We start from the raw sequence: 22700 nt of genomic DNA on the forward strand, positions 1-22700 counted from the left end.
GGCGTTTCAGCAGGCATCTTGGACCATGCAGTGAAATGAATTAAAGACTTAAACATAGGATCTAAAACCATAAAACTAACCCCCCCCCCAAACAAACAAACAAATAAAAAACAAAACAAGCAAAAAACCACAGGGGAAAGGCTCCTTGACAGTGGTGTTGGCAATGCTTTTTTTAGATATGCCACCAAAAGCACAAGCAGCAAAAGCAAAAATTAGCAAGTGGGACTACATCAAATTTGAAAGCTGTGCAGCAAAAAGAAACAATAAACAAAATGAAAGGCAACCTATAGAATTGGAGAAAATATTTGCAAATACTATATCTGGTATGGGGTTAATACCCAGGATATATATAGAACTCATACAACTGAGCAAAACTCCCCCAAAATCCAATTAAAAAAGGGAAGAGGAACTGAATCGACATTTTTTTTTGAAGAAGATGACTGAACAAATGACCAGCAGGCACATGAAAAGATGCTCAATATCACCAATTATCAAGGAAATTCAAATCAAAATTACAATGAGATATCACCTCACACTTGTTAGAATGACTATTATAAAAAAAGACAAGCAATAACAAATGTTGGCAAGGATGTGGAGAAAGGGAACTTTTGTTTACTGTAGGTGGAAATGTAAATTGGTGCAGCCACTATGGAAAATAATATTGGTTCCTCAAAAAATTAATATGGAACTTCCATTTGACCCAGTGATCCCACTTCTAGGAATATATCCTAAGAAACCCAAAACACCAATCTGAAAGATGTATGCACTTCTATGTTCATAGCAGCACAATCCATAATAGCTAAGATCTGGAAACAGCCCAAGTGCCTATCAGTAGATGAGTGGATAAAAAAAGCTGTGATACATTTACACCACGAACTACTATGCAGCAGTAAAAAAGAAGGATCTCTTACCCTTTGAGACAGCATGGAGGGACCTGGAGCGTATTTTGCTAAGTGAAATAAGCCAGTCAGAGAAAGATAAATATCATATGATCTAACTCATATGTGGAATCTAATGAACAAAAGAAATTGATGAACAAATTAGATCCAGAGACATAGAAGCAAGAAACAGACTGTGGAATCTCAGAGGGAAGGCGGGGGTGGGTGGGTGGGTGGGTGGAAAGAGTTCAAACAAAGAACTTGTATGCATATATACATAACCCATGGACACTGACAATAGGATGGTGAAGGCCTGGGGATGGGTGGTGGGGCGAGCTAGAAGGAGTAAATGGGAGGGAAAGGGGGACATATGTAATACTTTCAATAATAAAGATTTTTAAAAAAATGAAAAATAGAACTACTCTATCATCCAGAAATCCCACTTCTGGGTATATGTGAAAAGGAAATGAAAACAGGGTATTGAAGAGATATCTGTACTTTCATGATCATTACAGTATTACTTACAATAGCCAAGATATGAAAACAACTTAAGAGTCCATCAACAGATAAAAGAATAAAAAATTGTACCTTACACACACACACACACACACACACACACACACACACACACACGGATATTATTCAGCATGAGAAAGAGGGGGAATCCTGATATTTGTGACAACATGGATGGATCTTGAAGGCATTGTGCTTAGTGAAATTAGTCAGAAGAGGAAGACAAATACTGTATGATCTCACTTGTATGTGGAATCTGAAAAAGCTGAACTCATAGAAACAGTAGAATAGTGGTTACCAGGTTACCAGGGGCTGGAAGGTGGGGGAAATGAGGTGGTATTGGTAAAAGGTTACAAACTTTCAGTTATAAATGAATAAGTTTGGGGACCTAATATACAGCAGGAGGTTAACAAAATTGTATTATATACTTGAAAAATGCTAGAAGAGTAAATCTTAAATCTTCTCACTGCAAAAAAGACACGGTAGTTATGTGAAGTTATGAGGTATCAGCCACAGTATGATAGTGGTCATTTTGCAATATATAAGTGTATCAAATCAACATGTATACACCTTAAACTTACACAATATTAAATGTCAATGATATCTCAATAAAGCTAGAGAAAAAATATACTACTTTAGAAATATCAATACATTAGTACTTCTGAAAAGTGCTAACATTCTTTGAGGTATAATTGACCTATAGCATTACATTAGTTTTAGGTATACAACATAACAATTTCATATTTGTATATATTATGAAATGATCACCACAATAATTCTAATTACCACCTAAAAAAGCACTAACTTTTTTTTAAAGCATATTTTATTTACAGAGAGGAAGGGAGAGGGATAGAGAGCTAGAAACATCGATGAGAGAGAAACGTTGATCAGCTGCCTCCTGCACACACCCTACTGGGGATGTGCCCGCAACCAAGGTACATGCCCTTGACCGGAATCGAACCTGCGACCCTTCAGTCTGCAGGCTGACGCTCTATCCACTGAGCCAAACCGGTTAGGGCAAAAAGCACTGACTTTTGTACATATTTTTTTCTACTGAGATTGCTATTTTGTGGTGAAATTTGCTTAGATTGTCATTTAGCCATTTATATATTTAAAAGCACCTTATTTAAGCTAATTATTTAAAAATTAAACTATACCAGTTTAACTCAGTTGTTTGCCTTGCTCCTTCCTAAATCTCCTAAATCATTAGGTTTATTAGTAGCCTAGTTTTAGGATACTTCTAGATCATGTTGTGTATTCTAATGAAATGCTGAACCATTCTCAGTTTTGAACATTTGTGTATGTAATGGAACTTATTCCTATAAAGTTATCCAGTTAGCAAAACAAGGAACATTTTGTATTATTAAGGGCTGAATAAAATATTTTTTTTTCTGTTACAGATTCAATATTTTTGTACTTTATATTGAATAATCGTTTAGGCAAAACATTTCAACAAATCCATAAGCAGGACTTGCACACCATGACCTTCCAGGATTTATAGGATGAGGTTGGAAATAGAACAAATGAATCATGTCATTCGCATCGTCTCTTACAGTTCCATAAAAGGAATAAAAAGGAATACTACTTTACCCTGTAAGCAGCAAACTCCAAGATTTAGTTTGGGTTAAAAATATAAGTGTTAAGTTTGATAATTTGTGTGAGAGGATTTTCATGACTCATTTATAGAAAAATAACGTATTGCTAACATTCAAAGGGGCTGTAGGAGAGTCAGATCCATTGTGATCAATTGTTCCGGGTTGCTGTGCATGAGGGGGTTTCCTGGGACACAGGTATTTTAATGCAGAAGTGAGGAAAGTCCCAAGGAAATAGGGACAAGTCAGTTACCACATAGTTGGTCTGACCAGGGCAGCAGCTCTTATATTCTCAGGAACTTGTGTGAGAATGTACACGGAGTGGCCAGATTATTATGACCGGCCAGATTATTATGACCACCCCATCAGTACAATGAAATGAATTAGTTATGCAAATAATAATAATAAAACCTTAAGAGTATTTGCTTAGGAAGTTTTCAATATTCAGTATTTTTGGAAGTGTCAATGAAGTACTGATGGGGTGGTCATAATAATCTGGCCACTCAGTGTATACTGGAGCTCACTGATACACTGAAATGCTCCAAATAAAACTCATTCTGAGCAGCTCCCATAATAAGTATAACAATAGTATGTACAAATAGTCCAGGGTTGCCATCTCTCTCCTAATGAAGACAGCAAAATGAAAGTACATATAGATGCATGTGCCCCACTGCAGTCTCACCGGGTAGGGCAAATTCTCCTCTTGGACTTATGGTCCAGTATCTTCCCATCTTTTCAATGGTCTGTACTATAATTTATCCTGTCATTCTCCATTATCTTCTCTGCCTTTTACATTTTCTCATAAGCATACAATAAAAAATGTATTGGATTAATTCCACATCCCTCTCTAGATACCACTCTACTCATTTTTTATAATCAAATTTCTTGACCATGCTGTCCACCTACCAGCTCCATTTCCTTACCTCCAGCTTACTTTTCAGCCCATTCCAAACCGGCATTTATCTCTTCCCCTTTCTGAAGCTTCTCTTGTTCAAGTCGTCATTGACCCCTAATATCATCAATTCAATGGCCCTGTTTGGTCTTGACCTTGTTTGAACTTCTACCAGCATTTATTCTGGATGGTGTTCTCTTTGCTTCTCAGAGCGTTCTCTTACTTTGGCTTTCATGTGCTACATCCACTTGGTCCCTTGGTTTTCCCCCTAACTCCCTGGTCATTTCTTTTTTGAATTCTTTGCTATCTCTTTTGTTGTTATCACTTTCTCCTCTATTCATTTGTGTTCCTAAGGGGATAGGTTCTAAGCTAGGGGGCCTCAAACTATGGCCCGCGGGCCACATACACATGCAAATATTGTATTTGTTCCCGTTTTGTTTTTTTACTTCAAAATAAGATATGTGCAGTGCGCATAGGAATTTGTTCATAGTTTTTTTTTAAACTATAGTTCGGCCCTCCAACGGTCTGAGGGACAGTGAACTGGCCCCCTGTTTAAAAAGTTTGAGGACCCCTGTTCTAAGCTCTCTTCATCTTAAACTTGAATTACTTATCATTCCCCTTCATGGCTTCAATAACCCCGAAGAAGCCGACTACTCCTCAGTAAATAGTTTCACAGGTCTGTGGTTAAAGAGCCTACTAGATATTTTCACTTGTATTTCCAACTTTGAATTCAGTATGCTGAAATCTGAACTTCTGTTTATCCACCCCATTGCTCTTACCAGAAACCTGGAAGTAAACATTGAGTTCTTGACCTCTCACATCTACAACATCTTCCTAATGCCCTAGTCTTATCAATTCTGGCTTTGAAGTAATGTGTGAAGCTGTTTCCTCCCCTTCTTCCCATTGCTACCACCAGCATCGTTTCTCACTTGTACTAGTGAGACAGTCTTACCTAGAAGCACCTGGTTAAATTTTCCTTCTGGTCAACCTATTTCAACGCTGCAGCCAGGGTGATATTTAAACAAAGACCTGGTAATGTCAAGTTGCTTAAAAAGGCTTCCCATGGTCTTTAGTTCAACTCCTAAGTTTATGGATTCCTTCTTATCATCTCATCAAATTCCTTCACTCTGATCTCAAAGCACTCTCCCTCAACCTTTCTATAATCCATCCCTACTGAATTCTGTAAATCCTTCAAATGCACTCTGCGTTTCTGCCCTTTGCCCTTTAAACACCCAGTTTTCTCTGCTTCGAAACTCCTTTTTCCTGTTTATTTTCTGACTCCTATTCATCCAGGTCTTAGCTTAAATGTCACTTACAGAGGTCTTTCCCCGCCCTGTGGACTAGTATTTACCAGTCCTTGTTTCCACAGAGGAATCAGCTAGGGACAAAAACATCCGTGATCCAATTTAACAGCACTGGGATGGAGTGTGAATTAGAATCAGCTGGAGGGCTTGCTAAAACCACAGGGTAACATTGATGCTTCTGGTGTAGGGATTACACTTGGAAATCATTGCTCTAGATTAGACTAAGTTTGGGCTCCAGCCAAGTGTTTCCATAGCACCTGTGCATCTCTTAGCACCACTTTATTATTATCACTTTTAAAAAATTGTCTTTCCTGCTAGAAAGGAAAGACAATCATTGTGAGGTCAGACACCTGGCTTTCTTGTTTACCTTTGTACCCCTAGGGTCTAGCACTGTGCCTGACACATAATAAGGATTTATTTAATACTAGAGGCCTGGTGCATGAATTCGTGCACCAGTGGGGTCCCTCAGCCTGGCCTGCAGGATCAGGCCGAAACGGGCTCTCTGACATCCCCTGAGGGGTCCTGGATTGTGAGAGAGGGTACAGGACAGGCAACGGGACCCCACCAGTGCATGATCGGGGCTAGGAAGAGACGTGGGAGGTTGGTCAGCAGGGGAGGGACTGCAGGAGGGCTCCAGGGTGTATCCAGCCCATTTCACTCAGTCCTGATGGGCCAGACCCCAGCAGCAAGCTAACCTACTGGTCAGAGCGTCTGCCCCTGGTGGTCAGTGCATGTCATAGCGAGCTGTTGAGTAGCTTTAGCATATCATTAGCATATTACACTTTGATTGGTTAAATGGCCAACCAGTTGACCGACAGACACTTAGCATATTAGGCTTTTATTATATAGGATTTGTTGAATGAACAAATAAAAGACGGTCTGAGTAAGAAGGTGGCATTTAGCTGTAACCAGTTTGGCTCAGTGGATAGAGCATCGGGCTGCGGACTGAAAGGTCCCGGGTTCGATTCTGGCCAAGGGCATGTACCTTGGTTGCGGGCACATCTCCAGTGGGGAGGGTGCAGGAGGCAGCTGATCGATGTATCTCTCTCATCAATGTTTCTGACTCTCTATCCCTCTCCCTTCCTCTCTGTAAAAAATCAATAAAATATATTAAAAAAAAAAGAAGGTGGCATTTAGATTACCTATGAATGAATTATGGCAGTAATAATATAGAGGTAAGATTAGAGTTTGTTCTTGTATATCTATCTTTAACTTGTTTCAACTTTGTTTTTTTGGTTAGCTATTCATTCAAAATCTTATTGAAGATATTCATTATATATGCCTCAAAGTGTTTCTATACTCTAATTCTCCTTCTTTTCACTACTATTATCCTTAACATATATAAAGAAATAACAAGTGAATTTATTTTGGCTAATTAATTTGGCTAATAACTCAATTCCATGAAAATCTGACACTTGCTTTTTAAAAAATATGTTTTTATTGATTTCAGAGAGAGGAACAGAGGGAGAGAGAGGGAGAGAGAGAAACATCAATGATGAGAAAGAATCATTGATTGGCTGCCTCCTGCACGCCCCCTATTGGGGATCAAGCCCACAACCTGGGCATGTGCCCTGACCAGGAATAGAACCTCCATCTCCTAGTTCATGGGTCGATGCTCAACCACTGAACTACACCAGCCAGGCTGACACTTTTTTTAATGTGAGGGAGAGTGCTCACATGTTTGAGTATATGGTGGAATATATGTTAGAAATGTCTTAGAGTAGAAGAGAATCAAAGAAGACCAGAAATTGTGCATTGTATAGAAGTCAGTGCCAACAAATTTAATTCTTTAGAATTGATCAAGCAGAGACTTCCTTTGGTTCCGATAAGGCTGTTATTGAAATTATATTTGGGGGGAGGGGAGTCCTGAAATGGATTACAATACTTTTATTGACTGTACACTACCTTGAATTTCACAAGAAAAAGAAAAGCATAAATCATAATTTGTATTTACCAAATATTACATGTTTATTTATCATTTGTTGAACATTTACTGTATGGAACATAATCTTAGGAAAAAAAGACACATATTCTGTTCTCATTCCTATTTTAGTATGGGAGATATGCAAGTTTTCCTCCCAGACATTGCATACCTACTGCATTGCATTTCAGTAAGGATATTAGCCTGGAGGAAGTTTGATGCAGGTTATCTCTTGTCTGTGGATCACACCTAGGGGTCCATTCTGACACACAGATTATTTAAGGAACTGCCAAGTAAAGAAGTTTACTGGACTGTTCAGTCCTTGTGGATTCATGGATGAGATTTAGCTGCACCATGCACACTGGAAAATGTGCAAAATGTTGTATTTATGTTATATGTAAATCTTCTGAAGTGAGAGCTCATACTGTTATCCAAAGCATGAGCTCGAAGGGTCTATGATTTCCACAAGGATTAGAACCATTGCTCCAATGTGTAAACTGATGGAGGAGAAAGATGAGTTGATAAACAAGTGGTCCTCTGGTTAGAGTTGCGACTGGGATTTCCCCAGGACTTTCCCCGCAAATATGGAAGTAATCTGTAGTAGATGCTGTATTGAAAAGTATTTTAAAATCAAGTCATATGTTGCATATACTAGAGTATCTCATTAAAGAAACTTGGGTTGATTATTTTGTAAAGTATAGAATTTAAGAAAAATATTTCTGTGTTCATAAGCTCTGGTTTTGTGTAGAACCCTTCTATTGAGATATTCATGGTAGTCCCACTAGGGCCACCATGACTACTGCTCCAAAGAACTCTACTAGGACTTATTTTATTTGTGCTTGCTGTGTGCCAGAAGCACTCTCCATAGGTTTCTGATTTCACAATAATTATACGTGGCAATTATTGTCTGCATTTTACAAGTGAGGGGGCCAAGGCCCAGAGAAATAAGGACACTTACTCTAGATGCGACAAGGGAGACAGGGGAGCTGAGATTTGAACGCTGCATTGGCAGAGTCAAAAGTCTATGCTCTGTTTGCATAGCATGATGTTGATTTACTTTACGGCAATGTGGTTTAATCAAGATACTTTTGATCTCAAATAACTAAAATCAGTTTGAACTGGGTGTAACAAAAACTTGTTATAGTAAAGACAAAGAGTGTCGGGAGGAGCTCAAATATAGGGGATGCAAGTGGCTTCTGGAACGAACTGTAACTGAGAACCGTTAAACTATCATTCTCTTTCTCTGACTCTTACCTCACCTTTTCTCCTGCACGCTGGCTCTGTTATCCTCTCTCTGGCTTTTTCTGCCGCTCCTATCGATGATGGAATATGGCTGCTGCACAGCTTCAACCAAGTGCAGAGATTAGCTGTCCCTAAATCCCAATTCCAAATTCCCGGTAGAAAATCTGATTGGCTCTGTTTCAGACAGACATCCATTCTGGGTCCAGTCAGCTTTAGCTGAGGAGGTGGGATTACATTGTCTAACCATGGCTGCCGTGGGACTTGGAGGCACCGTCCTTTACTGGTAGGATGTCGGACTCTTGTCTTTTCTTCCTCATCTGGTTTGACTACATTCTTGGTATTCTAATTGCGACATGGAGATGTCTAAGGATTTCCTTCTAGGTTTGACCTATGATTATAGCTCTTTGAACTGAAAACAAGACTAGAACAGGCTTGTCTAGTATGTGGTCTTGTGACCGATTTTCCCTTTTTGAAGTACATTGTCATTGCCCCTCCAGTCTTACACGTTAAAGCTCAATTGCCTTTACACACACACACACACACACACACACACACACAGGAATATGCTTTACAATATCTGCTCAGAAGCAACCACCTGCCTCCTGCCTCCTGAGAGTGCAAGTTTCGCTTTGGGCTATGGTAGCAGCAGCTCCGCTGACTCCCTTTGCAAATATAAAGTGAACAAAACCCTCCCCCACCTGTTGTCCTTTCTATCTCTTTATTATAATGCTGAGAGTCCTTTCCCCAGTAGCCATTGCTTACCCAGAAGTGGGCCCAGTCACTCTCCTTGGGCATAACGGGAAGAATGCATGTGCCTCTGGTCTCTTAGGAACCAATGGTGGTCATCAACATCCTTTTCGATGGAAGCAGCTTCTGAGGAAGAAGGTCAAAGCTCAGAGCCCCATTACAGACGTGTATTTTCTGTATTCTTCTGCAGCTGTAAAGAGAAAGAAACTTAAGGAGAAAGGTCATGTTGTTACTTTCTTTTGTAAGTGGCCCAAACTTATGAACATTAAGAGTTCCAAAAGTTTGCTTGCAGGTCAGTTGTTTAGAATTTGAAACTAATTTTTCTATGGAAACAATATTATACTGGCTAGTTTAGGTTTCTAGCCAAACTGAAAGTGACCATTTGTTCTGCAACATAGCAGAAATGGTAATTATAATCTTGACATTTTCTTGCCCTTAAAATTGGGGTCTGGTCTCTTCTGTGCCTAAAGCCCTAATTCATTAGCTTCCTGAATACTAATCCCACTGACCTTCTCCAAGTTTGAGACTCTCTGGAAGCTCCATTTTCTCACTCCAAAGGAGGTAGGAAGAATGGTGTGCAGGTGAGTGATGGGTGTGGGCTCCAGGTAATGAAAGATGCATGGGTACAAGATGCCACAAAAAGAAGGGCAGGCTAGCGTAGAGAGTAGTGAGTTTGATGTCCTTAGTGAATCCCATAGGAAAGAGGGAAGTCTAGAGAGGAGAAGTTGGGAGGGAAGAATGACTGGCTGCAACATTTGCTAAATAGGTATTGTCATTGGTTAGTCAATGCCTGCCTGCATTTAAAACATTTGTTAACTGTTGTTTTCTTGCACGCAGTTCTTTGAGTTGTTCTTTCTCCTAGGTTAGCTTGCAGTAAATGAATAAAGAATTTTAGAGCATTACCCATTAGTTTTGCTGAATCCCTGAACTTAACCTTCCTGGGGTGAGGTGCCATCACTGCACAGCAGTCCAGACAGGTAACAGGAAGGTGTGTGCTGGCCTCTAAACGCGTGGCTGTGTAATGTAATCACAGCCCCTGTATACATAGCTTTAGTGGATGATTTCATCTCCTTTGCTGACTTGGATGAGACGACTTTACATTCTCAGCAAACAGATGGACAACAAGGTTGAAATAAGATCTTGTACTAAAATAGTCTTTGAGTCACTCTTTTTGACTGTTTACTCTTCCAGGAAACTTGCCCCTTCCTTCTTATCGAAGGCCATTGCTGAGAACTAATGAACTCAGACTTGTTGGATTCTCTTCCCAATGTATATTTTATATTTTTCTGCTTGGTCAAGGTTTGGCTTTTGCTAAGGTAGGAATGGTGTCTAATATAATTTTGGCCTAACACCTGGCCTTTTGCCCTGAGTAGATGTTTAAAAATAGAATTAAAAGTTTTGCATCAACCTTCTATTTTTGTCCTTCCAAAAAAGGTTTGATATGAGAACATGGAGAGCTTGATTTCACCTATAACTTTATTTCAGGAGGCATGGGTGCTCTAGCAGAAAGTCACTGGGCATGGTTAGTAAGTTCTAGTCCAAGCTGTGTGGTAACTGCCTGTGTGGCCTCAGGAGAGAGAGTTCATTTTTCAGTGCTCAGTGTTTTCATCTGTAAAAACGGAATGATAAAACTCCAACGGGAAGGTTGTTCTGAGTATTCAACGAGATGATGTTTGTGGGAGCACCCAAATGAGGTAGCATTGCTATAGTAACATAGATTTTGATTAGTTTTTCAGAGCTTAGAATGAACCTTCCTCTATGGCAACATAATTTATAATGAACAAGGAATAATTCACTTACAGATTTACTTATTATAAACCTGGAGTATTGTGCTCAATACCTTTTACTCAGTTCTTGCAAAATAGTGGTAATAATATTCATGCCTTTGTCATGTTGTCCTCCACTTGATTTTTGGAATGCGGTATAAAATGAAGCATAGCGTCATTCAGGTCACGATGTGGCTCAGAATGTCTCCACCTTGCTCATTTGTGACGTTTCCTGTGAAGTCGTGTGCTTTCTGCTAAGAGGCATAAACTGATATGCTATCAAAGGAACATCTCGAGCAATCTGAACTGTTGAACCAAAACAATCATCGTGAGGTGGGCAGCCGGCTGCCCTAGGTTGCAGCATTCTTTTGAGGATGATGGTATCTGCAGTTTCTCATCTGCAGCTTTTCTAGGCACGGCAACGTCTATGTTGTCCAGGGTCCTGAGGGAAGATATTTAAAAACTGCAGGCTGAAAAGATTGGAATTTTTTTTTGTTTTTTTTTTTCAGTATGTAAGTAACAACATGTAATAACATTGGTCACTCCAAACAGGTTTTTCTCTGTTGGTCAAAGGGGATACAGTTGAATTGGCGATTTTCCATACAACCACTGAGTAGGAGAGCTTCAGCCTGTGCGTATGTATTACGTCATAGGAAAGGAAGACCTAATCCCTGTAGGATGGCCCAGAGGCCTTGCACCAAAGCTGCTATCATTTGTCTTGATTTGTTCTCACACTTACCTGGGAAGGTGAATGAGTCTCTCCTCATTTCTCAGGTCTCACATGACTGAACTGTTTATCTTTTTTTCACCAATGCTCATCAGAGCAGTTACAAAATCCCCTTTCTGTCTTTAAATAAAATCTGAAAGTACTCATATGTCTCTAATGAGAGCATTGGATATTACTGACAATTAGGAATAAGGTTAGGGTTGACTTTCTGTGATTATCTTTTGCTTTGATTATTGGATTTTTTCCCCCAGAATTTAAATAACAAATTTATTTTAGCTTGAAAAAGTTTGTAAACGAGTAGTTTTACAGTTTATCTTTTAAATAGAATGCCTTGGTTAAAACAGGTATGTTTTCTGCCACCAACAAAGTCTACCTGTTGTCCATCTCTTCACCTTTGCTCATGCAGTTCCTTTTGCCCAGCCTCTTCCACATTGGCTTCTCACACTTCTAGCCATTAAGCTCTCCCCACCCTGCCAGGCGGGACTCACAAAACTGCTATCCTGGATCAGGTCCAGCACTGCTCTAACTTACATATCTTTCTTTTCCTGTTCCACTTGACATCTTGTGTTTTATTTATCTTTGCATTTCCAGCATTGAATAAAGAGCCCGGTAAAAAATAAAAATTTGCTGAATGAAGGATTGAGTGCTACAATAGGGTAAGAGCATTTTATAAGGGAGGAAGACCAGAGGAGGTTATCTCACCTTAATGTGACAGAGGAGGAAAGTAGAGGGGGGTTGTCCCAGAAAAGATACACTTTGAGTTACATTCTGGGGACTGAGAAACTGTTGGTTAGGTGAAAAGGGCAAGGAAGAATGGCCTGGGCAAATGGAGAACCGGGGCAATTTGTGAATGAGAAACGTGGGTGCCTGAAATAGTTTAGTGTGTCTGGAACTTAGATGCAAAGTACAAAGGGAAGAAGATGAATTTAAAAAGGTTGACAAGTTATATGTTACTTTGAATTTTGTGCCAATTTAAAAAAATCACTTGTTATTTGCCAGAATAACCTCTGTGATGCCCTCATCAATTATATGATGCCAGGTGGGATTAGATCTCATGAGGTCAGGCATTTGATTGGGTGAGTTATTATTTAGAAACATGGGAGTTTTTTTTTTTTTAAATTGCATAAAATGACCGTTAAGTTTTATATTGATAAAGAAATACCCTATAATACCCAAGGAAAATATGAAAAATAAGAATACTGTAAAGTCACTATAATCAACACAGTAGTGGCCTAGGAATTGACAGATAGATAATTGGAACAGAGCAGATTCAGAAATACACTGAGTGGCCAGATTATTATGATCACCTCATCAGTACAATGAAGTGAATTAGTTATGCAAATAATAATAACAATAAAACCTTGAGAGTATTTGCTTAGGAAGTTTTCAATATTCAGTATTTTTGGAAGTGTCAATGAAGTACTGATGGGGTGGTCATAATAATCTGGCCACTCAGTGTATATCAGTCAGAATAGATAATTGGAAATACAGAAAACTGAATATTTGATACGTGCTACAGTTCAATTCAGTGAAAAAATCTTGGGTTACTTAAAAAAGTGTTCTATTATAGGTAGTTCCCTATCTGGTTAAAATATAACAGGATTCATTATATACCACTTAAATACAGTTCCTTAGTAGATTAAATATAAAAAAAACTATAACAATTAACATGTCACAAGAATATCTAAGAAAGAGCACATGTACGATCTGAAGCTTGGGAATTCTTCTTAAGATTGGAAACCCTAGAAGCTACATATGAAAAAGAAGGGATATCATAACACATATAACCAAAAACCATTTTATGGAAATCTATATATATGTATAAAAGCCTAAGTGACCGAATGACCGAACGACTGGTCGACCGGTCGACTGGTCAACTGGTCACTATGATGCGCACTGACCACCAGGGGCAGACACTCAACGCAGGAGCTACCCCCTGGTGGTCAGTGTGCTCCCACAGTGGGAGTACCACTCAACTGACGGACCTGTCCTGGCGGCCCATCAGCCCTCAGCAGCCACTCACTCCCTCAGTAGTCCTGCAGGCCCAATCTCCGGAGAATGGGCCAGGCACCGACAGACCAGCACTGTTGGCATGATCTTGACAGTGCTGCCGGCCTCCTGGAAGTCGGCCTCATGCACCATGGCCACTTCCCCTCCTTAGACACTCCACAAGGAAGAAACGATATAAAAGCGGCTGCAGGTGGCTTCTGACAACCGGCACGAATGTCAGAGGGATGGATCCAGATCCCAGGCCGGCAAGGGCATCCCATTGCCCACCTGGAGGGCTGATCATGTCCTGGCCCCCCTCACCTCCTCAGGACAGGCGCCAGATGCAGGGCTCAAGGCTGGCGAGCAGTGCTGCAGTGGTGCGAGCCTCTCCCAATCAGGACTGACTGGGTGCAAGGGGGGGTCAGGATGAGCAGGAGTGGCAGACAAGAGCGGAAGGCAGGCAGGAGCAGCAAGCGGCGTTGGATTGCCGGTTTCAGCCCAATCCCCACAGTCCTCACCGAGGGACCCCACCTATGCATGAATTCATGCACCGGGCCTCTAGTAGTAACATAAATAAATCAGCAGACATCAGCTATGTGTGGAATAGTCTTTGTAAAGTGTATTTCACCCAAGTGTTCATATTTATAAATAGCTCTTATAAATAGGAAAAATATAAACTATATAAAGCACAATGGACAAAGAATATGAAAAGACAATTCACAGAGCTAAGATAAATGGTGTATGTGTGTGTGTGTGTGTGTGTGTGAGCATACATCAGCATGACTAAATGAACACAGAGAAAATTACTTAGAAGACACCAAAGCTGTTAACTTTGGTTCATGGGTGAGTGAAGGGCTGATGTGAGCGGAAAGTGGAAAAGAAATATTATGACACTCCTCTCACAGACTAGTGAGGGAGACAGGCCTGTGAATAGAGTGCTCCACAGGTGCCAAAGTGGAGGGATAAAGAGAGAGCTGAGGTAGAGGAGGGAGGGAAGGCCTACATATCTGAAAAGAAATGACTCTGGGCAGTAACTTTTCTCCGGTACTGGCCTTACGAGATCATTAATTACATGCAACTAGTGACACAGTGACTTCCATGAGATAAATATAGTTATATGGCTCAGGCATCGTGTGTGTTTAAAAATTATTGTGAGGCCCTTGGAAAAACGTGCTTTGCCAAGAGGTATCACGTGACTGCAATTACCACTTACGTAAAGTGGTCTTCATATTTTTAACCAAGTAGGATTCTTCTCCAGGGCCAAGAGGAATGAGAGGGATCCATGTAAGGGTCACTCACTTGTAAGAATGCTTTTTGCTACAATGTTAATATCTAGCTAAGCCTCTGCCCTGCTCCTTGTGAGGCTATATGTGGAATGTGCTGTGGGGAGTTGTGCTGAACCAACCCTCTTAAGACATTCGGAGGAGGATGCAGAGAACTTTACATGAAAAGTGGTAGATGTGGAAGGGAGATAGACTTTCCCATCGTAGGCTTCTTTTTTTTTTTTCCTTGTAGAATACAGAATAGGATCTCTCCCTCTCAAGGTCCCTGTTTTTCTCCATCCATGCCCTTAATTTTGTCCCTTTGCTATGTTGCAGACGATAGGATTTGTTATTTCTATCTGGCTCCTGATTTCACTGGGGACTTTATTATTCACTGTTTTGCAGGAAGAGGGACGAGAAGAGTAAAAAGGAGAAAGCAGGAAAAGAAGGGAATCAGACATCTGTGTTATAAGAGAAAACAGGTTTTTAAGGTGGCGTTAAAGTTCTACTGGGAAATTAACAGCTGTAATATTCCCACCTATGAGTGATTTGATCCCTGTAGAGTGGAATCTTAGTTTGAAGAGTGAAGTTCCTCATGATTTAAGCCAAGAAATAGTTTGACTTTTACTTCAGGAGAATCCTCCATGTCATGTAGGATATGGGGGCACAGTACTGAGCTCTCTGTGTCCTGCACACCGATCAGTACATTCTCTGGGATGACAACTATGGGAGCATTGGTGGGGGATGTTTTTTTTCATTGATTGTCTGATATACAGGATTTAGAAGAGATGGTAATAATATTAGTAGGAGGATTAATGAAAACTTTGCAAACAAGGATTCCCAAGACTATTTCATCTGACTTTCTAGTGGAGAATCTTAATTCAGGGCTGATGCAGTCACTTTTTCTAGAGTTAGGGGATGAACAAGAGTGCTGAGAATCATGTTCCTCATTGGGCTCATAACCCCAGCTGGGCATGGTGTTGTAGGTGGGATGTTTAAAGTCTTGAACACTGAATCCTTCGGAATCTTGCTCTCTCGTTCAGCTCTTCCTCCGGGGTCATGACGGGTTCTCATGCGGCAGAATGGCAATGGCAGTTTGAGATTACAGTCATGCGCTGCTCAATTAAGGGCACCCGAGAAAAGTGTCTTTAGGTGATTTCATTGTTGTGCAAACATCACAGAGTTCACTTAAACCTAGATGGTATAGCCTACTGCACACCTTTGTCCGAGGCTACAAGCCTGTACAGCATGTTACTGTAAAACACAGCATGAGATTAAATCAAGCACAAGAGAAAATGTTGTAATCAAGAGATGGGGTAAACACGAGAGGTATGAGGCTGTGGCCATTATAACATGACGTAATTTTACAGAAGCCTGTTTTTATAAGCAGAAAGAGTGCACTCTAAGATAACAATAAAAAGTATAGTATAGTAAATACATAAACCAGTAACATAGTCATTTATTATCATCACTAGAGGCCCGGTGCACAAAAATTTGTGCACTGGGCGGGGGGGGGTGGGGGGAGAGGAGGGGTCCCTCAGCCCGGCCTGTGCCCTCTCGCAGTCTGGGACCCCTTGGGAGATAACGACCTGCTGGCTTAGGCCTGCTCCCGGGTGGCAGAGGGCAGGCTCAATCCCTAGGTGCAGCCCCTGGTCGGGCTCAGAGCAGGGCCTATTGGGGAGTTGGGGCACTGCCCCCTGTCATGCACAGAGCAGGGCGGATCGGGAGGTTGCGATGCCACCCTCAGTCACACTCAGGGTAGGGCCGATTGGGGGGTTTGGACACCGCCCCCTGTCACACTCAAGGCAGGGTCGATGGGGAGGTTGTGGCACCACCCCCTGTCACGCACAGAGCAGGGCCGATCTGGGGGGTTGGGGCTCTGTACCCTGTCACGCACAGAGCAGAGCCCATCAGGGGGTTGGGGCGCCACCCTCTATCACCCACAGAGCAGGGCTGATCAGGGGGTTGGGGCGCCGCCACTCTCACACTCAGGGCAGGGCTGATGGGGAGGTTATGGCTCTACCCCGTCACACACAGAGCAGGGCCCGTGGGGTGGGGAGGGGTGGGGCGCCGCACCCTGTCACACACAGAGCCGCAGGGTGATCAGGAAGTTGGGGAGCTCCCCCCTATCAGGCACAGAGCAGGGCCGATCAGGGGGTTGGGGCGCCTTCCCCTGTCAGGAACAGAGCAGGGCCGATAGGGAGGTTGTGGCCCCGCCCCGTCACACACAGAGCCACAGGGCGATCAGGGGGTTTGGGCTCTGCCCCCTGTCATGCTGATCCCCATGCTGGGAGACCTCACGGCTCCACTGATCCTGGTGCTGGGAGGCATATTACCCTTTTACTATATAGAATAGAGGCCTGGTGCATGGGTGGGGGCTGGCTGGTTTGCCCTGAAGGGTGTCCCGGATCAGGGTGGGGGTCCCTACTGGGGTGTCTGGCCAGCCTGGATGAGGGGATGATGGCTGTTTGCAGCTGATCACACACCCTTCAGGGTGGGGGTCCCCACTGGGGTGCCTGGCCAGTCTGGGTGAGGGGCTGAGGGCTGTTTTCAGGCTGGGACTGAAGCTCCCAACTGCTCCTTTTTTTCTTTTTTTTTTCTGGGCCAGCTTTAGCTCTGGCTCCAGCTCTGAGGCCTCCGCTGCCGGCTGCCATTTGGGCTGGCAGTTAATTTGCATATCGCCCTGATTAGCCAATGGGAAGGGTAGCGGTCGTACGCCAATTACCATGTTTCTCTTTTATTAGATAGGATTAAAGTACGTACTGTACATCATTGTATGTGTTATGTTTTTATACAACTGGCAGTGCAGTAGGTGTGTTTACACCAGCATCACCACAAACATGAGAACTATGTTGTGCTATGACGTTACAGGGCAATAGGAATTTTTCAGCTCCATTATCTTTTTTGAAGCATATATATTGTAGAGTTTCTTGATTTTAATTTAAACTTATTTGTCACCAGTTAAGATAAAGGTCATTTAAAGTAAGTATTACATGCATTTCAGTTTTTCCTAATGTAGCATTTAACAGATGTGTTTTTTTAAAAAATATATTTTATTGATTTTTTACAGAGAGGAAGGGAGAGGGATAGAGAGTTAGAAACATCGATGAGAGAGAAACATCGATCAGCTGCCTCCTGCACACCCCCTACTGGGGATGTGCCTGCAACCAAGGTACATGTCCCTGACTGGAATCGAACCTGGGACCCTTCAGTCCAAAGGCTGACGCTCTATCCACTAAGCCAAGCCAGTTAGGGCAACAGATGTGTTTTTTTAAAAATTAAATTTATTGGGGGTGACACTGGTTAATAAAATTCTATAGGTTGCAATTTTACCATTCTATAATACATCATCTGCATATGGCATTGTGTCTTTACCACCAAAGTCAGTTCTCCTTTCCTTACCTTATATTTGACCCCCTTTACCTTTTACTACCTCTCCCAACCCTTTTCCCTGGGTAACACTCATACTGTTGCCTGTGTCTATTTTTTGTTTGTTTTTTTGTCTTGTTTGTTCATTTATTGTTTTCAACTCAGCCCCATTATAATCTATGAGACCACAGTCACCTATGTGGTCTGTTGTTGACCAAAACATCTGGTGTGGCCCATGACTGTATTCTGGTCAGGATTTTCCTGTGGGGGTCCAGCTGGTTTTGACTTGCTCTGTGAGATGTGGAGATGCTCTTGTATGTTAGAAATAGAACCAAAGGACATGTCCCCAGCTTTTCGAAAATGTTTGTTATCAAGTCTGAGGTAACTGGGTGATAATTTCTGAGTCATATTTTGACTTTCCATGAAGTTTGCCTTCTGTGCCAGCCTGAGCATATCTCTGGCATAGTTGCTATCACATTATTGTATAATGTTCTTAGTCTCGTTTTGTGTTGTGTCTTTCTCTTGGTTCTATACTCAGTACCCTCGATCAAGGCTGAATTGAATGTATAAGATGCAACAGAAAAAGGCAAATGAAATCACAGCTGCTTGGAAATGAGAAATCACCACACTGTCAGTGGTAGAGCACCATGACCTTTGCTTTAAGTTTTTTTCCAGTGAAGAGAGAATTGCACCGATTGCAGAGCAGGTTTCCCAATACTTGTGTTCTGTCATCTGATTTCTTGAAACTAAACAAATCATTAAAACTTTTTATGTTTTAACATGGGATATAACTGAGATGTCACAGCTAAGTTACATAGCTTACATATTAAGGTAGATTAGAAGGTTAGTTTTAATAGCACAAGAATGAACCTTGAATTTTCTTTGTTAAAGAGAAAACTTTTCCAAAGAAGAAATTTCACTTCTTGATTCTCTTCTTATGTAGGACTAGAGTGCATTTTACAGTATATATCTATTACCTGTTATCTACTATGGCATTTATTATTATATAAGTATTTTATACATAGATACCTAATAATCTAGTAAATATATTTCTGTATAGTTTTGCCTCAGATGCAGGGAAAAATTTAAGTATGCTTTGGATTTATTTTCGTTTTGCTCTATATAACTTTAGGTACATTACAAGTTAACACAATTCCTACAGTTTGGATTACTTACCATTCATGTCAAGATTTTGTTTGCCTTTTCTTTAGGAAGGTCTGTAATTCTGATTAGGAAATTATTCTCTATTACGATGGTTAATGTGACTGTAATCCCTGGTGAAAATTTGTAATATTATGTCTCTTATTGCTTAGAAATATGAAAAACAATTTTATGGATTGCAGTGGTTGGACTCTACTTCTCAGTCTGGAATATCAAGTGTTACATTTATTATTCCAGTCTAAAAGGAGCAATTCCTAATACTTGAGGGTTGCTCTTTAAATACTGGTACTCCTTTGGTTCTCTTTTATGATCCATTTCTTTTCCTTCCTTCTTACATGAATAACATTGACTGAGTTTTTATTGTGTAGCAGGATAGGGCCATGCTGAGCAGGTTGTGTACTGTACAATTCCAGATTTAGTGCCATCGGCCCTGTGCTAGCTAATGTACAACCTCTCATTTAACCTCACAATAACCTGTGAGATGAATATCATCATTCCAATTTTATAGATGAGAAAACAGAATTCGGGGTATGTTAAAACTTGTTTAAACTTATATGATGATGAATAGAGTTTGTATGGGTTCAGAGTCTCTGATTCTCTCAACAGCATGCCACCTTTTGATGTCAGCTCTTGGTCATCTCATCCATGGCTACCACCGAAATGATGGTCATTCCTAAAAGATTCTCTACCCCCAATCTCTCTCTGCTGCCAGCCTACTAGACACATCTCCCACTATGTCCCTCATGCACCTCAGATTCTGCACAGTTACAATGGAATCGTCATCATTTTCCTTACTGCTCTGCCTCTATTCCCAGTGTCAATCAGTGGCACCAGCACCCTGGGCTCTCCTCTCTCCCTTATCTCCCATATCCAGTCAGGTCTATCAGGTCCTATGAATTCTGTTTGTGAAATCTCTCTCCACCTGTTCCCTTCTTTTTCATGCCCTCATTCTTTTACTCTGAATGCACCCATTCTGTCTGAATTACAAAAAGCATCGCTTAAAGTCTCACATCTCTAGGCCTTTGCATTGGCTGTTCCCTCTGACTGCTTCACCTTTCTCCACCTTCCCCAATCAGCTACTTGAGGACTCAGCTTTTAGTTACTTTCTCAGGGATACCTTCCTTTATTCTTTTTCATCAATCCCTTTCCTTAAGTTAAATTATTTTTCTCTGTATTCCCTGGGCACGTCATGTCTAAGTCTATCACATCACTCATCAGAATACCCTGAGAATTGGTTTGCTTGTCTGACTCCTTTCCAGGACTAAGCTCTCTGTGGACAGGACTAGATCCAACTTATCTTTGTTTCCCAAGCTTCTAAGCAGCTTTTCTGGGAGGAGATAAAAAAATGCTTGAGGGAATGAATGATGCACACAACGGGCTCATTAGGCGGATAGGAAAGCATTGTTCACACAATACTGTAGTGTTTGACCTGCTTATGTAGCCCAACTAAAAGTTGAATTCAATTTTTATTTACTTGCATGTTTGATAATAATGCTGATGTTCTTTTAATTATACAGTATATTTTTTCTCCCCCCCCCCCCCCCGCTATTGACAACAACAGGCAGCTTGATTGTTGCTTAACCTATGTTTTCATTAATATTGGCAGCAGCTTCTTCCCTTACCCTGTTGATAAGGGATTATAACTCAATTGCATGGTAATTTCAAAAGTGGACTCTGTGTTGAACTTTGGTTTAAGGTGCCAAACTTTTGGCATCAACACTAATGAATAAACCTACCTCTTAGAAGGTGCTTTATTTACCTTTCTTGATCCCTTCAACGATGTTCACTACACCAAGAAAGTACCCTGAGGTTGGTGATCTCAGAACCCGCTGCTGCTAACTTTGAAGTTAGCCATATGTGGGGGTGGTTTTCATTTTGCATGTACCTTTTTCATCCAAGGCAGGTTTAGTCTCATTCCAGCCCAGCTCCCTATCTGGTTCAAGCCAACGACTTAAATCTCCCTGGACATTGTTTCCTCATTATTAAAATGAAGCTAGGAGAACTTTCCAAACTCAAGTGTCCCACTGTGACTTCTCTTCCTCTCTTATTCCCTTGTCCACTTTCCCTCCCTCCCCCACTCGTGGACGGGTCCTCCCGCCTGTCCCACCACCGCACACAGGGATACACTGTGTTCTTCAGCACCTGGCTTTGACCTGGGGTTTTCTTCAGCATGGAGGAAGTTGGGAAGCAATTTGCTATGTGCTCTTCCTTCAGGGGCTCTCCCTTCCACCAGGGTTGGAGAGTCCCTTCCTTGTAGGGAGCGCATTCCTGAGCTGTTGCAAAAGGAGAGGGAGGTTGCAGAGTGAGCACAGAACGATTCTTGTATCAGAGTAAAGGTTTTTCTGAACTGCCACAGATTTGGGACTGTGGTTTTGACCTCTGGAGGGTGTGGGGAGCAAGGGTATAATCTGTCCTAAACATTCGACAAATTAAGCGTCCACGGTTTCAGAGTAAGGAAGGCACAGTCATAGTTCCCCGCAGCTTCCAGATCACTTGGTTACATTTTCTTTGGTTGAGAGTACAAGCTGTTAGGTTACTAAGTGTTCCCACATAATCTGTTGACAAAGCATTTCAAGCAAAATCGTTGTATCCTAAAGGTGTGCCAGTGTTTTATGAGGGAAACTAAGAGGGTCGTGATTTCATTGGCCGGCGTTTCCATTTTACCACCATTCGACACAAAAGGACCAATCAGCTTCAAGGAGTTCATCACCACCAGCCAGTCTTACATGGAGTGTTAAAGGGTCTCCTTTAAAGGAAAAGAAGAAAAAAATATATGAACAATAAAATGGCAATAAACACATATCTATCAGCCATCGAATCTAAAAAACAAACTAAGCGAACAAGCAGAACAGAAACAGACTCAGATGCAAGGAACATGTTGAAGGTTGCCAGATGGGAGGTGGTTGGGGGAAGGGGGGATGGGTGAAAAAGGTGAAGGGCTTAGGGGTACAAATTGACTGTCACAGAACAGTCATGGGATGTAAAGCACAGCTTAGGCAGTGATGGCGAACCTTTTGAGCTCGGCGTGTCAGCATTTTGAAAAACCCTAACTTAACTCTGGGGCCGTGTCACATATAGACATTTTTTGATATTTGCAACCATAGTAAAACAAAGACTTATATTTTTGATATTTATTTTATATATTTCAATGCCATTTCACAAAGAAAAATCAACCAAAAAAATGAGTTCGCGTGTCACCTCTGACACGCGTGTCATAGGCTCGCCACCACTGGCTTAGGGAATATAGTCAACACTACTTCAATAACTAGGTACAAGGTATATTTGATGAGATGGGCATGGAAAGTATTTCTAAAAACAGTTTTCCGGCAAGGTGGGA

The 22700-nt window shown here is 41.4% G+C and overlaps 1 protein-coding gene across 1 annotated transcript in view; it reads left to right on the top strand.

Moving 5' to 3' along the window:
- RNF144B (ring finger protein 144B) overlaps positions 1-22700 on the top strand; it is a 181888-nt gene that overhangs the window by 86318 nt on the left and 72870 nt on the right. The window lies entirely within an intron of this gene.

This window comes from Myotis nattereri, assembly GCF_964212035.1.
Source record: "Myotis nattereri genome assembly, chromosome: 3".
NCBI lineage: Eukaryota > Metazoa > Chordata > Mammalia > Chiroptera > Vespertilionidae > Myotis > Myotis nattereri.